Source organism: Apodemus sylvaticus, chromosome 2, assembly GCF_947179515.1.
Source record: "Apodemus sylvaticus chromosome 2, mApoSyl1.1, whole genome shotgun sequence".
In the NCBI taxonomy this organism is placed as follows: Eukaryota; Metazoa; Chordata; class Mammalia; order Rodentia; family Muridae; genus Apodemus; species Apodemus sylvaticus.
Window position 1 is genome coordinate 8903307 of NC_067473.1, and position 25316 is coordinate 8928622.

Genomic DNA, 25316 nt, shown 5'->3' on the forward strand with positions numbered 1-25316 from the left:
TTCTTGAAGTACCTTCATTGGAACCCAACATGTATTCAGATGGGCACAAAATTAATATTAATCATTGTAAATATATATATATCCAGCTCAAGTAGTAGAAATGTTAGCTGCGGAGAAGCTACCCCCCTGGACTTAATGAAATTTATTTTCGTATGTATAAGATTTATTTTTTCCATTGTGGCAAGTTCTATGTTTTATGGATATAAATTATACCACTGTACTAATAAGATTTGGCTTTTGGGAATAGTAAAGACTGTATATAGTGTTGAATCCTTTTATATGTGTCTTAGTTGGGGTTTTACTGCTATGGACAGACACCATGATCGAGGCAAGTCTTGTAAGTGACAACATTTAATTGGGGCTGGCTTACAGGTTCAGAGATTCAGTCTCTTGTCATCATGGCAGAAGCATGGTTCTGGGGAGGCCATTGACACGCTCACCCTGCCACTGCCCAAAACCTCTGCCTTGTGTCTAAATTACAAAGGACATCAGCTCCCTTCCTTCCCAGCGGCCACAGGCCTCGCACTGCTTGGGAGCCATTGCTTTCCCGAGTAACATCTTTCACTTTATGGCCATTTTCTTCATATATTAATGAGCATAAAGCAATAAAGCACAAGTTCTGCGTCACTACTGAGCTTTATCCGTCTCTAGTTAAGTGACTTAGTGGGACAGCCCCTTAGGTAGGGTCATGCACTAAGCCACTGGGGTCCCTTAGTGAGCCCGAGTGTTAAAAGGCTCACTGCACCAGTTTGTCTTCTTATGAGGTAAAGCCACAGTCACTGTGGAGAAACCCTGCTGCTTTGACGTCTACCATTGTTCTGATGGCCTTCTGAGCTGGGGGTGTGGGGGAATGGAGTACTCCTCTACCGGCAGGGCTTTGTCTCAGACGTGTCTGGGAACTCAACCCTCATAGTCTCTTTCTGTGGGATGTCACTCAGCCTTGGTGACATTACAGGTTCAGCTTCCTTTCTCCAAACAACAACCAGGTCAGCTGGCACCTGAGATTCCTGGAATGCCCCACCTGTGCTGTGCTCTCAGTACCTTAGCCTTCAGCCAATGACCTTCACCCACCCTAGATATTCCTGCCCTCTTCCCAAAACTCGATAACCCTTGATTCACGCTGAATAAAGTTGCTCTGTCTCCCCAAAGCTGATCCAAGTGCTGTTATTTCTGTTCCAATTCATGGGCTGTGCAAAGCCCCTGTTTGATGATTCTCCTTCCTTCCTCATGGGCCCCGAAGAGAAGGGAGACCTACAACTTACTTTGCATAGGAGTGCAGGTCCTTTCTTTATATAGTTAGATGTGCATCAGAAAGGGTAGTCTTGGTTTCCAGGATTCTGTCATGAAAATAAAAATGCTAGTTTTGAATATGTTTAATTTTAAGTACGTGATAAATCTATCATCCAAGAAGTGATGTCCAGTCTAGAGATAGAAGATAAGATTCAATAGACTATGAATTAACTACACTGTAGATCCGGTTAAGACCTGAACATAACTGTGTGATGGTGGTACCTGCCTTTAATCCCAGCACTCAGGAGACAGAAGTAGAGGGATCTCTGAGTTCAAGGCCATCCTGGTCCAAAGAGCCACACCTACGCACTGAAATCTTATCTCAAAAAAACAAAAACCATGAACCATATATGAATAAAAAAAACCATATATGAATAAAAGTAATGTACACAAAAATCCATAGAGAATAAATGAACTATTTGATATTTCAATGAATTGCTTTTGAATTCGGGTATTGATGATGTTGTCCAGGCTGACTATGATCTTCTTGGCCCACCTCTCTATTGCTAAGATAAATGAATTTTTGTCTTCTCATCTCTGTTTTGTTAAAATACAATTTAGGTTGAGTGTCATAATTTATTCTTGGAGTCCGGCTGGGAACAGATAGCAAGTCCCATCTTAGCTTGGGCTTCGTAACATACCAAGGCCATTTCCACCTTCCAGTCTTCAGTGGTTCTTCACCCAAGAGAATGTTTCTTCAAAGCCTTTAAAGGCCAGCCCAGGGCCTCCTGAATTGGGATTTTAGAACCCAGTTAGAGCCGGGCGTGGTGGCTCACTCCTGTAATCCCAGCACTTGGGAGGCCGAGACAGGCGGATTTCTGAGTTCAGTCTGGTCTACAGAGTGAGTTCCAGGACAGCCAGGACACAGAGAAACGCTGTCTCAAAAAAAAAAAAAAACCCAGTTAGACTGGGACTGGGACTAAGTAAGCACCACCGAGGCTCGCTGCACAATGAGGCTGGAGAGCCGGGTTGTCTGCAAGATCAAATCCAAACTACTTTGCAGATCAGCTCTGCTACTCATCTCTTTGACCTTTGCTGTCTGTGCTTGAACACCAACTGCAGTGCGCACGTGCACACTGTATACACACACACACACACACAAGCATGGACAGGTCATCCTTTCTTGATGTATTAAAAGTCCTGTCTTTGGCTTTCCTTTGGTGAGTGCTCCAAATTCCTGTCTAGTGTCATTTCCTCTATTAAAAACTTGATCCTATTTCCCGCCAAATCAACCTTCTCTTTGTTTCTTTCTGTGTTACATCCTATTCATCATTTTGCTTTCAGTTATGAACTACTAACCTGGCCTCTGAGACAAATGACCAGAACATTTAATGGAGAAAGGCAGTGGAGACTGAGACTCTCCAGGTAGCTAAATAAGCAAAGAACTACGTTTCAGTTTTTCAGTACCACCCTTACTGAAGCAGAAATGAATACACGGGTTAGATTAATTGTATCCAAGGTAAGCAGCACACATTAAAGAAGCAACTCTACCCCTAAGTAAGTCTTGCTTTTCCGCCTGCTCTCTTTAAGATCTTGTATACCTCAGGCTGTCCTCTAACTGGCTTTGTTACTGGCTTTGAACTTTGTCTCCCAAGTGTAGGGAGTACAGGCTCGCACATCAACAGGATTGTGAGTGCTTCAGCTGGAGCCCAGGGCTTTGAGTGTGGCAAGCATGAACTCTACCTACTGGGCTACATCCTCTCACCAAGCCTTCTATTTTCAAACTTGACATGTGATTTAAAATCCTGACATAAGGATACTCCTGGGAGACTTGGCAGATGACTCAGTGTCTAAGCGCACTGTCAGTTCTTCCAGAGGACCTGGGTTCAGTTCCCAGTATCTGAAACATGGCTAATAACTAACTCCAGTTCAAGGAGATCTGACACCCCTCTGTGGGTACCGCACACAGGCATACACACAGGCAAATAAATAATTCATTCTTGAGAGACAGCTGTCTGTCGCCATCCAGGAATCACCACACCCCAATCTCCTTTAAGCAAACATAGTTTATTGAATGCACACCCCAAGACTGATGAATACTGATGCAGCCTTAGACTCAGGAGCTAAGACTACAACCCCAAATTTTTTCCAGGGCAAAAACCACAATGAGCTCATGTGCAGGTGCAGGAAGCGCAGCCCAGTGGTCAGCTCTGACTCAAGCTTTTTGGCTGCCTTGACAAAACAATGCTAACTGACCTTTATTCTGATTGGTCCTAAGAGGATTTTATGATTGTGGAATACCTTTAAAAAACAAACCCCCAGAACCTAACAGTTTGTGTTAACTTGGCCCTGCACTGAGTCAAGCTATTTTTTCAGTGTCAGCAATAATATAAATGGCTGGCAGGCATGAAACAAAATGGCTACAGTTATGTCAGGTATGAAGCAAGCTTCAACATTGCCATTTAGTATATTGTGCCTGTTCCTGAAACAAGCTCATAAGAATGATCAAAAATGGTGCTGGAGGCCAGGCAGTGGTGGCGCACGCCTTTAATCACAGCACTTGGGAGGCAGAGGCAGTCGGATTTCTGAATTCGAGGCTAGCCTGGTGTACAGAGTGAGTTCCAGGACAGTCAGGACTACACAGAGAAACCCTGTCTCAGAAAACCAAAATAAAATTAAATTAAATTAAAAAATAAAATAATATGGCTCAGTGGTTAGGAGCACTGACTGCTCTTCTGAAGGTCCTGAGTTCAAATCCTAGCAACCACATGGTGACTCACAACCACCTGTAATGAAATTGGATGCCCTTTTCTGTAGTTTCTGAAGACAGCTACAGTGTACTTACACATATAATAAATAAGTAAATCTTAAAAAATAAAAAGGAATGATCAAAAAATACCAGCAGTAAGCCTGGAAAGTGGCAGCTCTTCCGGAAGATCAGAGTTCAATTCCCAGCATCCATACAGCAGCTCACAGCTGTAATCCAGCTCCACGTGATTTGACACCCTCACATAGACACACATGGGGGCAAAACATCAATGCACATGAAAAATAAAAATAGATAAGTCCTTTTTTAAAATACCAGTAATAGGGGCAGGCACAATGGCTCAGTGGTTAGGAGCACTGCTGCTCTTCCAGAGGACCTGGGTTCAATCCCCAACATCCACAGGGTGAGTTACAACTATGTGTATCTCCAGTTCTGTTGGTTCTGACACACTTGGCCTCCCAGGACTTTGCATGCATATAGGGCACATGTTACACATGTTGGCCAAACACCCACACACACAAAAGAGTAAGATATTTTTTTAAAATATCAGCATGTATCCTGAGTACTTTGTTAGTATTTTCCCAAATTTTATACTTGATTTCTCTGAAACTGTGTAGCCACAGATTTAGAATGTAGTATCTAAGGTGAGGGAGAGAAGTGTTGACACACCCTCAATCCCAACACTGGGGAGGCAACGGCAGGCAGGTGAGTCTCTGAGTTCTAGGGCCAGCCTGATCTACAGACCAGGTTCTAAGACAGCCAGGATTACACAGGGAAACCCTGTCTTGGAGAAAACAAAAACAAACAAAATTCCAAGAAAGCACTGAGAATGTTCTAACTGAATCTGGTGGCTGCCCCACACCTGTAATCTCAGCCTTCAGGTGGCTAAGCCAAGTAGAAGGATCATAGTTTCAAAGCTAGCCTGGGCTATACATACTAAGACCCTGTTTAAAAAGAAAAATAACCTGACAAACACAACAATTTTTTTCATAGCTCAATAAGACAGGTTTTATGCTTACTCTGAAGGGATACGATAAAAGGAATCAATGCACCCTGCAATCAGAAGATGTGAAGTCAGTTTTGTTGGTGATTGGGCCATCTCTACCCAGGGCAGGCTGGCTTCAGGCTCTCAGCTTCCCAGGACAGCGGGTGTACACCACCACACTCAGTCAGTAGACATCGGCCCTCCTGAACCTGGTGTTACTGATAGTTCCACGCCACCATGTGGGTGCTGGGAACCTAACCTGGGTCCTCTGCAGGAAAGCAAATGCTCTTAACCACTGAACCATCCCTCCAGTCCCTGTCCCCGTCTCCATTTTTAATGTATGTGTTTTTCTCTTAGTTTCATTATGATATTTTCATCAACATGGACATATATAAGCCAATTCAATCATCGATGCCCATCCCCCTCCTGTCCTCCTGTCCTTTGTTTCACTGTCCTTTCTTAAGTGACCCTCCTTTACTTTCATGTCTTTTTAAAAATCTAGATGTTACATATAGAGAAAATGTGGTTGTTTTGCCAGATATTGTCCATCCATTTTCCTGCAAATTACAAAGTTTCAGTCTTTTTTTTCTATATTCTTTGTTTACATTCAATGATTTCCCCTTTCCCGGTTCCCCCCTCCCCATGAGTCCCATAAGCCCTTGTCCCTCTGCCCATTCTCCAATCAACCCCCTCCTTCTCTGTCCTGGTACTCCCCTATAAAGCTGGATCAAGCCTTTCCAGGACCAGGGCCCTCTCCTTCCTTCTTGGGAATCATTTGATATGTGAATTGTGTCTTGGGTATTCAGAGCTTCTGGGCTAATTAATATCCACTTATCAGTGATTGCATTCCATGTGTGTTCTTTTGTGATTGAGTTACCTCACTTAGGATGATATTTTCCAGTTCCAATCATTTGCCTAAGAATTTCATGAATTCATTGTTTTTAATTGCTGAGTAGTATTCCATTGTGTAAATATACCACATTCTCTGTATCCATTCCTCCATTGAGGGACATCTGGGTTCTTTCCAGCTTCTGGCTATTATAAATAGGGCTGCTATGAACATAGTGGAACATGTGTCCTTATTGCATGCTGGGGAATCCTCTGGGTATATACCCAGGAGTGGTATAACAGGGTCCTCAGGAAGTGTCATGCCCAGTTTTCTGAGGAACTGCCAGACTGATTTCCAGAGTGGTTGTACCAGCTTGCAATCCCACCCCCAGTGGAGGAGTGTTCCTCTTTCTCCACATCTTCGCCAATACCTGCTGTCTCCTGAGTTTTTAATCTTAGTCATTTTGACTGGTGTGAGGTGAAATCTCATGGTTGTTTTGATTTGCATTTCCCTAATGACTAATGATGTTGAACATTTCTTAAGGTGCTTCTCAGTCATTCGAAATTCTTCAGGTGAAAATTCTTTGTTAGCTCTGTACCCCATTTTTTAATAGGGTTGTTTGGCTCTCTGGAGTCTAACTTCTTGAGTTCTTTGTATATATTGGATATAAGCCCTCTGTCAGCTGTAGGGCTGGTGAAGATCTTTTCCCAGTTTGTTGGTTTTATCCAACTGACAATGTCCTTTGCCTTACAAAAACTTTGTAATTTTTTGAGGTCAATTCTTGACCCTAGAGCATAAGCTATTGGTGTTCTGTTCAGGAACTGTGCCCATGTGCTCAATGCTCTTCCCCAGTTTCTTTTCTACTCGTTTTAGTGTGTCTGGTTTTAGAGGTCCTTGATCCACTTGGAGTTGAGCTTAGTACAAGGAGATAAGAAACTAAATGATGAGAAACTTGATGCAATCCCACTAAAATCAGGGACTAGACAAGACTGCCCCTTCTCTCCATATCTTTTCAATATAGTACTTGAAGTTCTAGCTAGAGTAATTAGACAACATAAGGAGGTCAAAGGGATACAAATTGGAAAGAAAGAAGTCAAAATATCACTATTTGCAGATGATCTGATAGTCTACTTAAGTGACCCAAAAAACTCTACTAGAGAACTCCTATAGCTGATAAACAACTTCAGCAAAGTGGCTGGATATGAAACTAACTCAAGCAAATCAGTAGCCTTCCTATACTCAAAGGATAAAAAGGCTGAGAAAGAAATTAGGGAAATGACTCCCTTCACAATAGCCAAAAACAATATAAAGTATCTTGGTGTGACTCCAACCAAACAAGTGAAAGATCTGTATGACAAGAACCTCAGGTCTCTGAAGAAGGAAATCAAAGAAGACCTCAGAAAATGGAAAAATCTTCCATGCTCATGGATTGGCAGGATAATAAAATGGCCATCTTGCCAAAAGCAATATACATATTCAATGCAATCCCCATCAAAACTTCAACTCAATTCTTCATAGAGTTAGAAAGAGCAATTCTCAAATTCATCTGGAATAACAAAAAAACTCAGGATAGCTAAAACTATTCTCAACAGTAAAAGAACTTCTGGGGGAATCAGTATCCCGAACCTCAAGCAGTACTACAGAGCAATAGTGTTAAAAACTGTGTGGTATTGGTACAGTGACAGGCAGGTAGATCAATGGAATAGAATTGAAGACCCAGAAATGAATCCATACACCTATGGTCACTTGATCTTTGACAAAGGAGTTAAAACCATCCAGTGGAAAAAAGATAGCCTTTTCAATAAATGGTGCTGGTTCAACTGGAGCTCAGCATGCAGAAGAATGTTAATCGATCCATTCTTATCTCCTTGAACAAAGTTTCATTCTTTATCCATGTTTTGCGTATTGTTACTGAGGACCTAGGCTGGAACATAAGTTGGTTCTTGTGAATGATGCTGTGGTAAATCCAGATGTGCAGACAGTTGCACACTGCCTCTTTCAGGTGTATACCAAGGTAGTCAACAGGGTCTTGCAGTAGTTTTATTCTCATTAAATTCTATACTGGCTTCTATAATGAATAAACTAATTTGCATGTCCTCTAACAGCCTATAATCATCTGTCTTAGGGTTCCTATCGCTTCGAAGAAACACCAAGATCACAGAAACTCTTATAAAGGAAAACATTTAATTGGGGCTGGCTTACAGTTCAGAGATTCAGTTCATTATCGTGCCAAGGAGCATGGCAGCGTGCAGGCAGACATGGTGCTGGAGCCGTAGCTCAGAGCTCTACATCTGGATGGCAGGCAGCCGGAAGAGAGAGAGACACTGGGCCTGGCTTGAGCTTCTAAAGCCCCAACGCTCAGCCCCGGTGACACACTTCCTCCAACATGACCACATCTCCACCAAGGCCACACCTCCTAATCCTGTCAACTAGTGCCACTCCCTAATGACCAAGCATTCAGATGGATGAACCAGTGGAGGTCACGCCTAGTCAGACCACCACAGGGCCTTTTGCCTTATACCCTTCCTCATCTCCAGCACTGCTGTCTCTCCTCAATGTAGTCATTCTAACTGTGAATGACATTGAGGTGTGACCTCAATGAGGTGTTGATTTCAATATCCTAGAGGTTCTGGGTCTCTTCTGTGTGTACTCATTTTTGAGAAATATCTTGATTCAATTATTTGTTCATTTACTATGAAACTATGAAATTTTTATTCTTTGGTTGTTTAATATTTTTTCTTCAAGTTCCTTATATACTCTGTAGAGTTCAGATCTTACATTGGAGGTCTTTGAAACACTTGAGATGATTTATATAGGGTAAAAAACAGGGATATTATCTCATTTCTCTACAAGTACTGTTCCCTGCATTTAAGAGACTGCCTTCTGCTTGGCAGTGGTGGCGCGTGCCTTTAATCCCAACACTTGGGAGGCAGAGGCAGGCAGATTTCTGAGTTCGAGGCCAGCCTGGTCTACAGAGTGAGTTCCAGGACAGCCAGGGCTACACAGAGAAACCCTGTCTTGGGGAAAAGAGAGAGAGAGAGAGAGAGAGAGAGAGAGAGAGAGAGAGAGAGAGAGACTGCCTTCTGCATTGTATGTTTTTGGCACTATTTCAAATGGGTTTTGTTTTGTTTTTGTTTTTGCTGTTGTTTGATTTGGTTGGGTTTTTTTTTTTTTAAATCTTTTTTGTCAGCTTGACACAAACTGTAGTCATCTGAGAAGAGAGAACTTCAATTGAGAAAATGCTCCCATCAGATTGGCCTGTAGGAAAGTCTTAGGAGCATTTCTTTTTATTGGTGGTTGATGTGGAGAGCCCAGCTTGCTGGAGGTGGGCAAGTGGACAAGCGGACCTGAGTTATATAAGAAACCAAACAGAGCAAGCCAGTAAGCAGTACTCCTCCATGGCCTCCGCCTCAGTCCCTGCCTTCAGGCTCCTGCCCTTCTTGAATTCCTGCCTTTGTCTCCCTCAGTGGACTGTGACTCAGGAACTTTCTTTATCACAGCAACAGACAGCAAACCAGAACCTTTGTCAGATGACTGTAGCTGCATGAGTCTATTTATTTATGGTCCTGCGTCCTACTCCTCTGGTCAGTTTACTTGCCTATTTATTAGTTGGAGTCTGTTCTTTTGAAGTTTCCATGCAGTGCAATGCTGTTTTTATGATTAGGGGTCTATAGTAGAATTTGGAATACAGCATTGTTCTTTCTAATCCGGGTCTTTTGTGCTTCCATGTGGACTTTAGAATCAATTTGTTTCAGTTTCTATGAAAAATGACATTGGAATTTGATAGGGATTGCAGTCAAATCTGCAGATTGCTTTTAATCTTTGCAGTGCTAATTCTGCCACTCCGTGAGCACGGGACGTCTTCCCATCTTAGGCTTCTTACACCCATCACTTCATGGTCTCGTGGCAGAGCCTTGTTCCGCCTTAGTTAGGTTTATTTCTAGGGTATTGTTTCTTTCTTGGTTTGTTTGGGTGCTTGCTTGCTTTTTATGAGGGCATGTGTGTGTGTGTGTGTGTGTGTTTTCAGACAACTGTGAGTTGGATGGAGTCTTGTGATTTCTAACTCTGCACATTCGTGTTGTTGTACAGAACAGTAATGATTTTTGTGTACTGTTTTTTTCTTGTTTTATGTTTTGCTGTTCATCGCTGCTGCTGTTTGTGGTTGGTTGGTTGTTTGGACCCGGAGCCTTCTATCTGCCTGGCAAGCTTTCTTCCAGGCCGAGGCCTACATGGTTCTGGTTAGAAGCCTGGAAGGAAGGAGCACTTTGTTCACAAATGTAGTTGACCAAGCTTCTGCTTTGTCCCGTCAGCGTTACTGCTAATTACTCTGTTAACAGGTTAGTTAATTAATTAATAGATACCTCTTGACTTTTTTTCTTCAGTTTGTATTTTAAATGATCAAAAATTCAGATCCTACCAGCACTTGGAAGGCAGAAGCAGGTGGATATCTATGAGTTTTAGTGCGCCAGCAAGGTCCACAGAGTGAGTTCTGTAACACCAGGAGAGTCTGTGTCTCAAAAAAATACAGAGAGAGAGAGACAGAGACAGAGACAGAGAAAGAGAGGCAGAGAGAGAGAGATCAGGTCAGGTTCTGTACAGTTTTTGAAATAATAGGATGTGATTTAAATTCAATTTTGTATTTTTTTATTCTCTGATTTTAGAGGAAATAGGTCATAAATTCTCATGTTTTCAATCTCACTGACAGAGAAATGCAGAGGATTTTTCGGGCGTGCCGGCACGAATCCACTCCATAGACACCCCTTGCCTCTTACGCTGTTCACACTGTGTAGATGTGAGTTTGATATGAACTCTATTTTCTTAACACAAGTGCTCCAAACTGTTTGCCACTGTCTTCAAAGTACACAAGCATCCCAATGGGCAATATCTGTTGCTGATATCCCCTGAAGTCCATGCTGAGCAGTTGGAGAACGGGCCTCTGTTCCAGCTGCTACAGATCTGGGCTTCTGTTGAATTCGTGGAGGAAGGGCATTCCTAGGATTCTTGTCATTTCATACTGTCATAGTCAGGGTTTCTATTCCTGCACAAACATCAGGACCAAGCAGCAAGCTGGGGAGGAAAGGGTTTATTCAGCTTACAGTTGCAAATTGCTGTTTATCACCAAAGGAAGTCAGGACTGGAACTCAAGCAGGTCAGGAAGCAGGAGCTGAAGCAGAGGCCATGGAGAGATGTTACTGACTCGCTTCCCCTGGCTTGCTCAGCTTGCTTCTTAATAGAACCCAAGGGCACCAGCCCAGGGATGGCCCCACCCACAAGTGGCTCTGCCCGCTTTAATCACTAATTGAGAAAATGCCCCACAGCTGGATCTCATGGGGGCCTTTTCTCAACTGAAACTCTTTTCTGTGATAACTACAGCCTGTGTCAAGTTGACACACAAAACCAGCCAGTACACATATTTGTGTACAGAGGCCGTGATTGAAATAGCACTCCTGACTCTAGGAAGAACATGTTCTTAGATGCTACATAGATTTATATACAAATACTCGAACATGAATAACAGAAAGAGTCCAGATTTATTCTTAACAAGCCTGGTACAAAACCCATGTGCTTGTAACGGAAAGTTCTGCAGTAGGCTTCAGGGATTACTACGTGCTCAGACATGGCAACTACCTCCACACTCACGTTATTTTCAAGTGGTGTGTCTTCTACATTTCAACTACATATATGATCCGTAATGTTTGCAGTGGCTTCTAAAATACAAATGTGGTCATAAAGGACTGACTGGGCTAATTGTTCTCTCTCTCTCTCTCTCTTTCACACCCCCATATCCCCACACACACATACGTCATAGCACACAAGAGCACACACACAAATAAATATAACAAAAACATCTAAGAATGTGGAAAAGCTTTTTAAAGTAATTTATAGTAGTAAACATAAGATATATATTTAGCCCTTAGGCAAACATCTTTAAAACAACCTAAGGACACTGCATATCTCCTTCAACTGGAAAGAAACAAGATCGGCTGAAAGAACATTAGAGAAAATGTTCACTAAGATGCTAGGGGTGCAATCAGATGGTCGAGGCTTGCCTAGCGCCCAGGAAGCCCTGCAGTGAGCTCCAGAGGCAACAGCCTTGCATGGGGGGGAGGATGAGGTGGAAGGGGCAGGGGAGGAAGGGCTGGTCGGGGCCCAGTCTCCTGCCTATTGCCTTGCACTGGGGAAAAGGTGGCAGGAGGAATAGGAAAGCCATCCTCCTCTATACAGTGAGTGAGTTCAGGCTAGATGACAACACACAGACACAGACACACACGCACACACAGAAAAGACAAAGAAAGGAAGGAAGGAAGAAAAGAAAAGAAAAAGAATTGTATGTATATAGAAAATTGAATTTGCAGCTACTGTTCAGACTGACCAGGTACTCTTCAGTCTTTCAAACTAAAATGAGTCACTGTTCATTTTAACATTAGGTTTCCCATCTACTAAAACTGTTTCAATTGAAGTGACAGGTGCATGTTTTCCATTTAGGCATTTTCCCTTGAATTTAAAATCAAGAAAGTCACACTCTTTGACCAAAGATTCAAAACATTCGCTAGCTTTGTAGCAGTTTGCAGCAGGTGAGATGACAAGGCTCTGTGGCATCCAGATGGAGACGGTGAGGCAGGCACAGAGTCGGGCTGTGTGTGGTGGAGTACTTAATCCAGCACCCAGGACGCAGAGGCAAGGGGATCTCTGTGACTTGGAGGCCTGGCTGGTCTAGGCCAGCCAGGAGAACATAGTGATACCACCTCAAAGAAAAAAAAAGTTTTTCAAAAATCCAGTAGTCTCAAAGCTTTGGAGGTGGGTCACCGTTCAGGGGTGTGTAGGGAGACCTTTTCTACTCTCAGGAATAAGTCTGTTATCAGTTTGTCCCACCTGGGTCCGCCAGACAGATGGCTCTGTTCATTTATCCACCCAGGTACTCAAGTTTAAAAGCCACATATAAATCTCAGGGCAAAGCACATTCTGAAATAGCAGTTTTACGCAACTGGTGCACCTTACAGCAGGGCACAGCCTAACAGAAATGATTCTCATCTGAACCTGTAAGAAAGAAGCATAAAGGCAGATCTCTGAGTTCAAGGCCAGCCTGGTCTACAGAGTGAGTTCCAGGACAGCCAGGTCTACACAGAGAAACCCTGTCTCAAAAAGAAAAAGAAAAAGAAAGCATAGAAAGGCATAAAAATGTTTTTCTTTTCAAACATTTAAAAACAATTCCACGTTTATTAAGACAATTGAACATGTGACATTTTAAATATTGTCTTAATGTTTTTAATAATCAAATATGAGACTTAACTCTTCAGCTTCACAGAGTGAATTTTGTTTCGTTTTTCCTCTTTTTTAGTTTAGTTTTTTGTTTGTTTGTTCAGTTGGTTTGGTTTTTTTTTTTTTTTTTTTTTTTTTTTTTTTGAGACAGGGTTTCTCTTCTGTGTAGCCCTGACTGTCCTGGAACTCACTCTGTATTCCAGGCTGGCCTCGTACTTAGAAATCCACCTGTCTCTAACTCCCAAGTGCTGGAATTAAAGGCATGCGCCACCACTGCCTGGCTGGGTTTTTTGTTTTGTTTTGTTTGTTTGTTTGTTTTTTGAGACAGGGTTTCTCTGTGTACTCTTGGCTGTCCTGGAGCTCACTCTGTACCCAGGCTGTCCAAAATGTAGAGATCCTCCTGCCTCTGTCTCCCAGGTGCTGAGATTAAAGGCATTCACCACCACACAGCCTTTTTGTTCAGCATTTAAAATATATAGGTGTTCAAAAATACAAAAGTTAAGTTATAGCAACCCATATGTCAGTTCCCTGAGTTCTACACTTAGCAACTGCTGTATTTGCTGAATTTGTGTCTAACGATGAACGCTCCCCTCTTCATCCTCTGAGAGAGGCTGGAACAGGAGAGAAGCTCACAATAGCATAAGGGATTTTTTTCCCTCAGAAGTAGTATTTGGCCACTGGGGGGCATCAAAGGGCTATAAAGTGTGTTAGGAAGTTCTGTGTGGCGTCAGAGCTGGTCAGAAATCTCGAGACAGCAGCTGTTTATCTGCACCCTCGGAGTCTACACTGCTGACTGGCTGCTAGCACGTTCATGATGGAGGAGAGGCTGGAATGTTACAGATCCGAAATCAGGCACCTCAATGTCAGCCCCTACATAGCCACTTACTGCCCGCCTCTGCGGATGACCTTGTTAACTCCCGCTAAGCAGTTGAGAATGGCATCTGACAGTGTCCCCAGGGAAGAGCAGAGGTGGCCCTGCTGCGACTCAACAGCCTCCTGATGTTCTCATCAATGTATTTGAAAATGTTTTGCTATATGACTTTTTTGTTGTTATTCTAAATCTATAAAATTGTTACTTCATAAAAACATAGGCCGGGTGGTGGTGGCGCACTCCTGTAATCCCAGAGGAAGAGGCAGAGGCAGGTGGATTTCTGAGTTCGAGGCCAGCCTGGTCTACAGAGTGAGTTCCAGGACAGCCAGGGCTATACAGAGAAACCCTGTCTCAAAAAAATCAAATCCAAAAAACCAATAAATAAATAAATTAATTAATTAATTTAAAAAAACATAGAATTTGAGAGGTTGGAGGGGTGACACTGGTTAAGAGTGGTGGCTGCACACAGAGACTGTCCTACTTGGGGATTCATCCTATAACAGTCACCAAACCTCGACACTATTATGGAGGACAAGAAGTGCATACCACAAGGAACATGCTATGGTTGTCTCCAGAGTCTTACACATACAGAGGCAAATGCTAGCAGCCAACCGTTGGACTGAGCGTGGGGTCCCCCAGTGGAGGAGGTGGAGGGCAGACCCAAGGAGCTGAAGGGGCTTGCAGCCCCACGGGAAGAACGATGATGTCTGTCGGCCACCCAGATGCCCCAGGGCTCCCAGGGACTAAGCCATCAACCAAGGGGTACACATAGTTCCAGCCAAAAATGTGGCAGAGGAGGCCTTGCTGGGCATCAGTGGGAGGAGAGGTCCTTGGTCAGGTGAAGGCTCCATAGATGCCCCAGCGTGGGGAAATTGAGGGGGGGGGTAGGTGGGAGTGGGTCGGGTGGAGGGGCATATTCTTGGAGGCAGGGGGTGGGAGGAGGGGATGGGGGTTTTTGGGTTTTTGGGAGGGGGGAAACAGGGAAAGGGTATAACATTTGAAATGTAAATGAAGAATATATTCAATTAAAAAAAAAGTGCTGGCTGCTCTTGCAGAGGACCTGAGTTCAATTCCTGTCACCCCCACGGTGACTCACAAGCATCCCTAACTTCAGTCCCAGGGGACCTGATGCCTCTTTTCACCTGCTCAGGCACCACATGCATGTGGTGCTCATATTACATACACTCAGGCATACACACACACTCAAAGATCTTTTTTAAAATATGGGATTTGAGGTAACTTCAGTTTGTCTTCCTGGACCACGTTCATTCACATTTTGCTTCAGAATAAACTCCTTTTCCTTCTTTTGGGAGAGAGAGTTGATACCCTCAGTTCTTCTTTACACCGTTATTCAGTTCTGGAAGAAACCCCACATCACTGACAACAAGTGAGTCTTGCTATCACAAATTCTGATAATTATTTGGATCAGAAACTTGGGTCAGAGAACTTAACTAATGTTATAGCTGTGGAAATAAGATGACAACATGTGTTAAGTGTTGGTGCTTGGGCCGGGCGATAGTGGCGCACGCCCTTAATCCCAGCAGGCAGAGGCAGGCGGATTTCTAAGTTCGAGGCCAGCCTGCTCTACAGAGTTCCAGGACAGCCGGAGCTACACAGAGAAACCCTGTCTCGAAAAACCAAAAAAACAAACAACAACAACAACAACAACAACAACAACAAAAACTGTTGGTGCTTGTGACAGGATTTGGGGGCAGCGTGTGCCCCAGCCTCCACCCGGAGCCAGAGCTAGTTCCCGATATGCAAATGGTCCACTCCAAGTGCGCGCGCAGTACCAGTATTTGTAACTGCTGTCTGCTGCTCTCTGTGAACACAGGCACAAGTTTGTCACTGTCGCCAGTGCTTACACACAGCACTGTCCAGCACACCTCAGCGCTCAGCCCATAACGCGGGAATGAGTGCATTAAAATAGAATCACCACACAGTTAACGTCACTGCCAATCAAAGTCAAGCAACTAACCTGCTTTGAGCGGTGTAGGGCTGGAAATAGCTACGTAATATGATAGGTAGCATCACATTCAAAAACTGAAATGGAATCGAAAACGTTAACTCTTTCCTCCAAACACAAGAAGAAATCCTCAGGGTTCTAGCAGGAAGTTTTCTGTTTTTGTCCTGGTCTCCTACCCTCTCTGCTTTTAGTAAGTTAACTCCACTGGGGCTTTAGCTCAGTGGTAGAGTTGCTTGCTTTTTACAGGCACAATCTTCAGGGTTCAGACTCGAGAACTAAAGGGGGAAAAAGACTGGGGGCAAAAAGGCCATGCTGGTCGTGAGGCTGCACGACATGGGCCACTTGGGGGGGCAGGAAAACCTGATGCGAGGCCCGCGGTCTCCTCCTGGTCTTAGCTGAGCCTTCTGTAGCCATGGAAGCTTTTCAGAACTGTGCAGGTGCTTTTCAAGTACTAGAAAGGAGCAGACTCAGGAGTAGGGTGGTTTCAGAGGGTCCCTGACGCATGAACGAGTGGGAGGAGCCACTCGGCCCTGTCCTTTTAGCCTCTCCTTTCCAGTACCTGAGGGCTGCTAAGATGGGGTGGGCGTACTTTGAGCCTGTTGTGGGTTTTCGGTCACTTTTGGCATGGAATGCTATTTCCACACTCAGCACATATCACCACACTATATATACCTCAAATGGCTTTTATTTTATTTTTTTAAGATTTGCTCATTTTATATGTAGCAGTGTTTTGCCGACATGTTTGTGTGTACACTTCAGGCATGCCTGATACCTACAGAAGCCATAAGAGGGTGTCAGATTTCCTGGCACTGGAATTATGGACATTTGTGAGCCACCATATGTCTCTGTCCTCTGCAAGAGTAGCCAGTGCTCTTAACCACTGAGCTACCCCGCCAGCTCCGTTAGTCGACTTTTATAGGTTGGTCTTTGTTATTGTTGGTTTGTGTTTTGTTTTTTTCCTGTCTCCAGAGGAGGATGAGAGATTACTTGTTATATTGTTCTGTGGATAGCAAGAAAGACTCATTTCAAATTTATTTGGCCTATTACATAACATCAAGACAGCCTGTCCACCCGGAGATCCTGAGACAGCGTAGAGAAGTTCTTTCCATTTGTTGGTTGTTGTGGAGACACTATATAGGCCTGGCTGGCTTGGAACTTTGTGTAGACGAGGCTGCACCTGCCTCTACTCAACCCCCACCTTTGAGCTGTTTAATTGGGATTAAAAACTTGTGCCATGTCTTAATTAGGGTTTTTATTGCTATGGTAAACACCATGACCAAAACCAACAGAGGGAGAACCGTGATTATTTCAGTTTACAGTTCCACAACACAGTCCATCACTGAGGGAAGTCAGGGCAGAAAGCAAGGCAGGAGCTGACTGACGCGGAGGCCACGCAAGGGCTGCTGACTGGCCTGCTCCTCCTGGCTTGCTTAGTTCCTCCCAGTCATTAACCAAGACATCCCACAGACTTGCCTGTAGGCCAGCCTTATGAAGGCATTTTCTCAATTAAGATTCCTTCTCCCCAGACATGTCTAGGTTTGTGTCAAGCTGGCAAAAATCAACTACCACATGCCACCGCCCAATGAGAGAGGAGAGAAATTTCAACTGTAAAAATCATCTTTGGAACCTGGTGGCATTGGTGGCACATGCCTGTAATCCCAGCACTCTGGGAGGCAGAGGCAGGTGGATTTCTGAGTTTGAGGCCAGCCTGGTCTACAGAGTGAGCTCCAGGACAGGCAGGGCTACACAGAGAAAACCAAATCCAAAAAAAAAAGTATTTCATATTACTCAACCCCCAACCCCCACAATATGACATGGTTTCTCTGTGTAGCCCTGGCTGTCTTGAAACTCACTTTGTAGATAAGGCTGGCCTTGATCTCAGAGCTCCAACTGCCTTTGCCTCCCAGAATGCTGGGATCAAAGGAGAGCGACACCTCCACCTGGCTGTTACCCAGTGTTTAATCTTTACTTATGAGTCCAGCTTCTGAAAGAGTTAACAAGAGGAGTAGAGCCAACTGCCTTTGCTTTCTTCTGCCACAGCTCCTGGTTCCAAGCTATGGAACGCAGTTTAAGCTAAGTCAACTGGGGACCGGTTAGTTGAAGTGTTAATGGATTTCCAGCCGGAGACCGAGGCCCATGCCTAGGACCTGGCAGACACCAAGAGCCCTCCAGAAAGTGGGAATCTGAGCCACGGCCTGAGGAAGATGGCGATGTACCTGCGGGGAGCCATCCCCATTCTTCACTTCCCTCTCAGTCCTCCAGGAATGATACCTTTTCAAAAGGTTGGCTGTCTGCAGCCTTTGGCAATCTTTGCATCTGAATGAACCTGTCTATCTCAGTTCCCACCTGGCTAGCTCTGCCGGTCACTGAAGCCTCTGTTCTCAAGACCCCAGCACTACATTCATACTTAATGTTGTCCGCTAAGCTGCTCTGTGAACCCAAACAGGAGCCACATGGTATAACATGCTGTTAACTCTCCATACCTTATGAGAATACATTTCTGTTTCCCAAGCATAATGCATCCACCACACCCTGTTCTCACCCTATGCTGAACTTGGGACTCCACGATGGCTAATCTCCTGGACACCCCAATGACTCCCCTTCACAGGGTGTATTCTTGCACTTATCTACCCACAGGCAGCCTTGAGCCCCGAGTCCCCCACTCTTCTGTTCAGGTTCTAACATCTGTTTTCTATTAAATATAACCATTCTCTATAAAAGGGAACCCAAAGCCAGAGAGGGACTGTTCCCTTAAACCCCGCCATCGTGGGAGGGAGGCTTCTGCACAGCCCCTGTGCACCTGTAAACACAGCTTGCTTCAGACAGACAGTCATGGAAACAGTTTATTCTCAGATCTAACAGTTTATGGAACAATCTTTAAAGATGTGCATGAGAAGTCCTTTCTGTGAATTTAAAGTTTAGGTGATAACGCTACCTTTGGCCCAGCCTTTGATGCCAGCACTCAGGAGGCAGAGGCAGGCAGAGCTCCGTGAGCTGGAAGCCAGCTTGGTCTACTAAGTGAGCTTGGTATACAGAGAAAGCCTGTCTCAAAATAACAAAAAACAAACAAACAAAACAAAAAAGGTGGTAACAACCAATTGGATTGCCTGACCGAGTAAACAGAAACATCAGCTACGTGAGACCTGACGCTTGGTGTTAGGTTGGTGCTCTCTGCAGTGAGAGAAGAGACAGCCCTGCCAGGCTGGGCCGAGCGCGTGTGTGAAAGGAGAGGTGATCACAGTTGCTTTATTGCATATTGGACAGGCTTCAGCTGGAACAAACTGCAGTTTTCAATTTACATGCCATGCTGTACAAAGAGAAAATGAGACTTGGAGAGGGTTCAGAGAACAGCCCCTGATTAAAGCGTGTGGAATTAGGGTCCTGAGGGGCGCTGAAAGAACTGGGCGTGTAGCGGCAAATGCCGGTGGCTCAGGTACAACAGATGAGTTAGCTGTATGTGAGAAAACTCCAAAGCCCAAGGTAAAATCAGTTAAATTATGAGATTACGGAGGAAAAGAAAAATCCATAAAATTGAGCAATGGGAAGTTCAGACTAAGGATGGTAACCTTAAAGTAAAAAGCACTTTGGAAACTTACAGAGTTATGATGTGGGATTCTGCAGAGTAGTATCGAAACAATTGCATTCACTTTTATATTTAAGCAGATAGAAATAATTTAGAAAATGAAGATGCTTCTGATAGGTCCTCAGATCAACTGTGAATCAAAATCAAGTCAGAGTGAGTGTTTGGTGAGGCCCCTGCCCCATGTCTGTCCTCTCCTGGCGGCTAGGCTTCTTGCTTTGATAGATTTTGGCATTGAGTTTTATTTTTTTAAAAACAAGACACGTTATGACAAAGCCATTAGAGGAGGAGCCAATGATGTCTTCAGTTTCCTAGTTTAAATGAAACTGTTAGTCATCCGAGCATTTCATCCAGCGTGTTCCCCATGCCACCCCTCTCGGGCTCCCCATGGTTTCCCCATCCCCACCCCTCTTTTGCTCTCCTCTGGGAACTGGCTTTTGGGCCCAGTGCAAGGGCGGCTGTAATGAAGACAATTGCTTTCCTTTTTCTTTGTGTCAATTTTTACTGAAAATAATTTTCTCATAAAGTATATATTTTTATATTTGTTCCCTTCCCCCAGAAACTTCCCCACCTACCCAACTTCATGTTCTCTCTTTCTCTCTCTCTCAACACAAAGGTTTGATTGTCAAAACAAACAAAAACCAATAAAACAAAAACACCTAAACAAACAAAATACACAGGAAAGAAGAAAACATGGAGTCCGTTTGTGTTGATCTGTGAACTGCCCCTGTCCGGGAGCCTAACCCTGGAGTGTGGCAACCTCTCCCTGAAATGACTCCCAAGTGACTAGAGCAATTCATCTGCTTTGTGCTCCCTCAGCCTTGGGGACAGCTGTGCTCTATCCTTCTCCAGTGCCTTTAAGGCTTCTTGTCCGCTCCAACGTGGTGTCCTACTCACACTCATGGGCCTCAGGTCGGACTCTGGGCCTAGTCTGGGTAAGAGCCTGGCTGTGCTCCGTAGCAGCCCAGGAAGAACGACGGCAGCTCCATGTTATTCCTGGGGCTTGACCGGGATGTTCTTGGCTCAGTCTAGAGTAATGGCTGAAACCTTCTCACGTTCTTCTGCCTTCTAGAAGTAGTTAAACCTTTAGGAGAGTCTTAACTCATTGGAAGTGATGTACTCATCTTCCGTGTCTTTCGCACTGAGTCGAGCAATGAAGACCAGAACACTGGTTTGAGGGAGGGACTGAGGACCGGGTGGGGAAGGGAGGCACAGGAAGAGCAATTTTCAGGGAAGGACACCTAGGAATGGTCCAGAGGACACAAACAGGAAGTTTGTGTCAGTTGGCCGTGCAACTGGCATTTGACCTGGTGAGAGGGCATTTTCTACTGTTTGGTGCTGAGAGTCCTGGTTTGTTCTTTTGTCTTTGGTATTGGGTAACAAACGTAGGTCCTCACACATGCTAGGCAAGAACCCTCCATGTCTCTCTGGCCTAGTGTAACTGCCTGCAGCTACTGCAAGCTGGGTCCTTGGAAGAGAAGCTGGGGATAGATGGGAGGACAGCGAAAAGGAGGCCAGGACAACCCAATTGCTGATCGAGGCCCCAAGTTTAATGGAGGTCTGACAATTTGTTTGGGTGAGTCCCTCCCCATAAACTCCAGGGTGTATTCTGGGGAAGTCGTCTGAGTTCTTGGCTCCACTGCTTAGGCAGCTGGGCGGGTCACCTCCTTAATTCAGGACTTAGTAGACCTGGAGGAACAATGAGCTTAACCTTTACTCTGAGCTTCTCCACCCTAGGTGGAGCGGGATCCTGAATAGCACAGGAATCCCCGCTCAACAAAGGTTGAGCCCAGGCTCCTTCCCCTCTTCTGTGAACTCCTGCTGAAGTCCAGGAGTCACACGCTCACGATGTGTGGCTGCCTGTGGAGAGGGCGTCGTCCATGTCATTCTTCTTGCCTCTTTCTATTGTCTTTATTCATTTCTGACACCTCTTTCCTGGTGTCTAGTATCTCCAATAACTCCTGTAAAATGAGCAGCCGTGAGTACAGGGCCAGGAGAAGGCTAGACACTGGAGAAAAGCACGGGAGCCAGCTGCTGTTCACTGTCCATCCACACAATGGCTTTGCTTGTGTTTTTGTTGGCCTTATTGATTAGTCCACTATGTAGCTCAGGCTGGCCTGAATTTCTGTTTCTTCACCACCCTGAGTGGTAAACTTACAGGCATGCACTACTGCAGCCAGCTCCGACAAGACAGCTTCAGAATGCCCTGGGTAAGGCAGGGATGTGTGCATGTGTGTATGTGTTTGTCTATGGTGCTGGGATCTTACTTTAAAAGAAGCAAGATTAACGTTAAGATCAAATTTAGGTATGAATATGTTCATAGATATTATATATAAACGTAATATGTTCCTATCTTTTGAAGATTAGATGGGAATCTGCATTAGGTATTGACCCCAGGACAAGAGACTTAAGTACATATTTTACATATCAAAGCAGACCTGGCCACCAGGTTCTCCCAGCACACCCTGCCTCCAATCCAGAACTTTCCAGGCCAAGGGCTGGGCTGCCCTTCCTTCAGAGGTTCCTCCTTATGTAATCCAGACATTTTTGCGCCCCACCCCCATGCACACCCTTTCTTTCACTCCTGCCCTCCATGGTAACTTCCTTGGCCAAGTCCTTGGGGACAATGAACTCATCTGAGAGCAGCTTCCCAATAAACCTGCCTTTAATGTATTCTAATCTGGCTTGAACTGGTCTTTGTACCAGCAGAGAAATAACCTATCAGTCTGAAGGATTAATTCAATCATAAAAATGGCAAGGAGTTTCAGCATCTCATTTTGAGAACAGTGGACAAAGGTCAGAGGCCTCCAGGCAAAGCTCATCTTTCCTCTCACTCAACAGCAGCAGGAAACAGAGGCAAAGTGAATCAGTGATTGTCCACACTACACCCTGCAGCTGCCCATCGCAGCCTGGCCTGAGGCAAGGACAGTGGGTCAGCAGCAGTTTCCAGTTTCTCAGCAACAGTTGCCAGCCCCCAAGCCCCGGTAATGGTAATGGTATGTCCCTAGAGATTGAGCAAAGTAAATGTCACCTACCCTGGAATCCCCTAATGTGCTTTAAACCAGGCCTGCAAGCTCACTTGGTTTTCTCTCTATTTTGGTAATGGGAGATCCCAGCATGCTGGATTTCTGCAGAATAAAACATGCTGCGTTTATATACTAATTTGAGTCCGGAGTATCATTTTTTGGCAAATCTGGACCCTTACAAACTAAGAAATTGAAAATATTCTAAAATTGAGATCACAGTAATAGCCACCCTCCTCTGTGAATTAACAAAAGACCAACAACTATTACTAAGCTCCAGTCATAAGATGTGATTACAACTTCAAAGAGCAGAAAACAAGCATGTGATAAGAGTTGTAGGTTGCCCTGCAGCAAAATTTGTAAGATACAAGCAAGATAGACTGAAGCAGTCTGGTAGAAATCAGGATCCTGGGAGGAGGTGAGACAAAAGCAGAGAACTCTAGAAATCAGGTACCAGTCGGGCCTTTAATCCTAGCACTTGGGAGGCAGAGGCAGGAGGATTTCTGAGTTCGAGGCCAACCTAGCCTACAGAGTGAGTTCCAGGACAGCCAGAGCTACACAGAGAAACCCTGTCTCGAAACCCCCCCCCCCCCAAAAAAAAAAAGGAAATCAAGTACCAAGATCTGACTAGGTTGTTGGGCGGTGGTGGCACACGCCTTTAATCCCTGCACTTGGGAGGCAGAGGCAGGCAGATTTCTGAGTTCGCCAGCCTGGTCTACAGAGTGAGTTCCAGGACAGCCAGGACTTCACAGAGAAACCCTGTCTCGGAAACAAACAAACAAACAAAAAAGAGCTGACTAGGTGAGGAGAAATCACCCCACTCCTTGTCCTGATCTCATCACTGCCGTCTGCTCTGTAGCTGAGCCGCTGATGCCACCCTAGCTTCCAGGCTGCTGAGAATAAGCTGCCATGTCTTAACTGATGACTGGAGACACTGCTGAGTCTCTGCCCCACTGGCGACTTAGCACTGGTGACTTAATTGCAAGATGGAAACCAGCCTAGCAAGACAGATTCAGTGAAGGAGAAAGGAGTGGGCCACCTACAATGACTGTCAAATGGGACTCTCCAGACCCAGGTTAAAAGCAACAAAATCTTCCTCCTCACGCTCAAGAATACTGATAGACAAACTGTGTTGCCTCTCCCTTCACTCCCACTCTGCTGTGGGATGCATACACATATGTGTGTACATAAACTCGGATACAATAGAACTTAATGAAGATATATTGAAAATTATTTTTACCTGGGTACAACCTTCCTATTAGATGTTAGGTTCTAAAAGCGTGGTGCTAAGACCTCATAGGCATTTCTAAATGACAATTCCTGAAAAGAAGCTGTGTCTGCAGAGACAGATTGGCTGATTAGAATTTCAGGACCGAGGAGATTGGAATGCTGTAGATCCAGATGCAAACTACCCTATCTTGGGCCAGTTCTAGCCCATTGGAACAGACATCCTTGCCCACCTCTGTGTCAGAACTGACACCTTGTGACTAATAGAATTTTTAAATATCCTATTATCTTAGCAGACTTCTGGCTTTCACCAATGCAAACACTAAGAATGTAATCAAATAGCATCTGGTTATATCTGCCTCTCTGGTGTACCCATGAACTTATTTTCAACTTGCCTCGATTTGTGGCTTGTCTGCTTCTACAATGGGACATGAAATTTGAGGTAATCTAACTTTGTGTTCCCAGGCCATAGTCACTCAAAATGGCTCCAGAATAAACTATCTCTTATTTCTTTTAAGCTGTAGTTTTTGTGTCGATACATTTAACACACACCTAATATAGATGCTTCAAAGTACACGGAGACAAAGGGATTTATCTCCATGTGGGATAATTAAAGATTTTTAACCACAATGCTTCTTTTCTCTAGTTTTCAAAACTGTAGATATGTTTATGTCTCTGGTTCAAGGCTGAGTGTAATGGGATGCCATTAACATGATTTAACACAGAAGGGGCCAAGGGCTATCGCTCATTCAGAATGTTCACACAGTATTTTGAAGTTCTGGGTTCCTGTGCCAGCACCACATACAACTGGTATGGTGGTACATGTCTGTAAATGAATCGCCTGGGAGGAGGAAGAGGAGGCGGAGGCGGAGGAAGAGGTAGGAAGACCAGGTAAAGGCATCTCAGCTGCATAGTGAATTTGAAGCCAGCTTGGGCTTCATGAAATCCTGTTTCCAAAATGCAAAAGAGGGAACATAAACATAAAATGAAAGTTTTAAAAATCTAAAACAAAACTAAACAAAAACCCTACACATTTCAGGCAGACTTAAAAGGCAGGCTGTAAAGTAGGAAAGAACTAAAGATGTTGGAAGAACAGATTTCTCTCTCTCTCTCTCTCTCACACACACACACACACACACACACACGCACGCACACACACGCGCGCGCGACACGCGCGCGCGCACACACACACACCCCCCCCTTCCTTTTGTGAGAACAATATGTGGTACCTAATAGCCAGCCCAGAGGTATCTGTGTGAGGAACAGCACCAATGGAGAGATCCTCCTCTCTCTAAATCCGTGTGTCTGGGTGAGCTAGGAAGCCAATGGCAGGCATAAGGAGGGAACTGGAAACAGGATCTACTTTACATTTTATAAAGATCATTCACAACTGCTGAAGAATTCTTTGGTGAGGAGAAAAACTGAAGAAGGGAGGTAAACACACCAGAAGTGACTGAGCGCTCAGGAAGAGCGGCCTGCCTACTCTCCGGGCTCCTCCTCCATGTCAGTGAGGCAGTAATGACCAACTCTTTCATAGTCTTAGGTCCCTAACAAACCCCTGGATCTAAAATTCTGAAG

General features: G+C 44.6%; 1 long non-coding RNA gene across 3 annotated transcripts in view; it reads right to left on the reverse strand.

Moving 5' to 3' along the window:
- Positions 1 to 25316, reverse strand: part of LOC127678279 (uncharacterized) — a 36786-nt gene that overhangs the window by 2737 nt on the left and 8733 nt on the right. Inside the window, exons 2-3 of one of the 3 annotated variants that reach the window (XR_007976548.1) lie at positions 22524 to 22616; positions 19878 to 21449 (exon numbers count right to left, since the gene is read on the reverse strand). This is a non-coding gene — a long non-coding RNA (uncharacterized LOC127678279). Of the gene's footprint in view, positions 1 to 1262; positions 1338 to 8860; positions 10879 to 19877; positions 21450 to 22523; positions 22617 to 25316 lie in introns of those variants that run through there. The other 2 variants (XR_007976547.1, XR_007976546.1) reach the window with 2 other exon arrangements.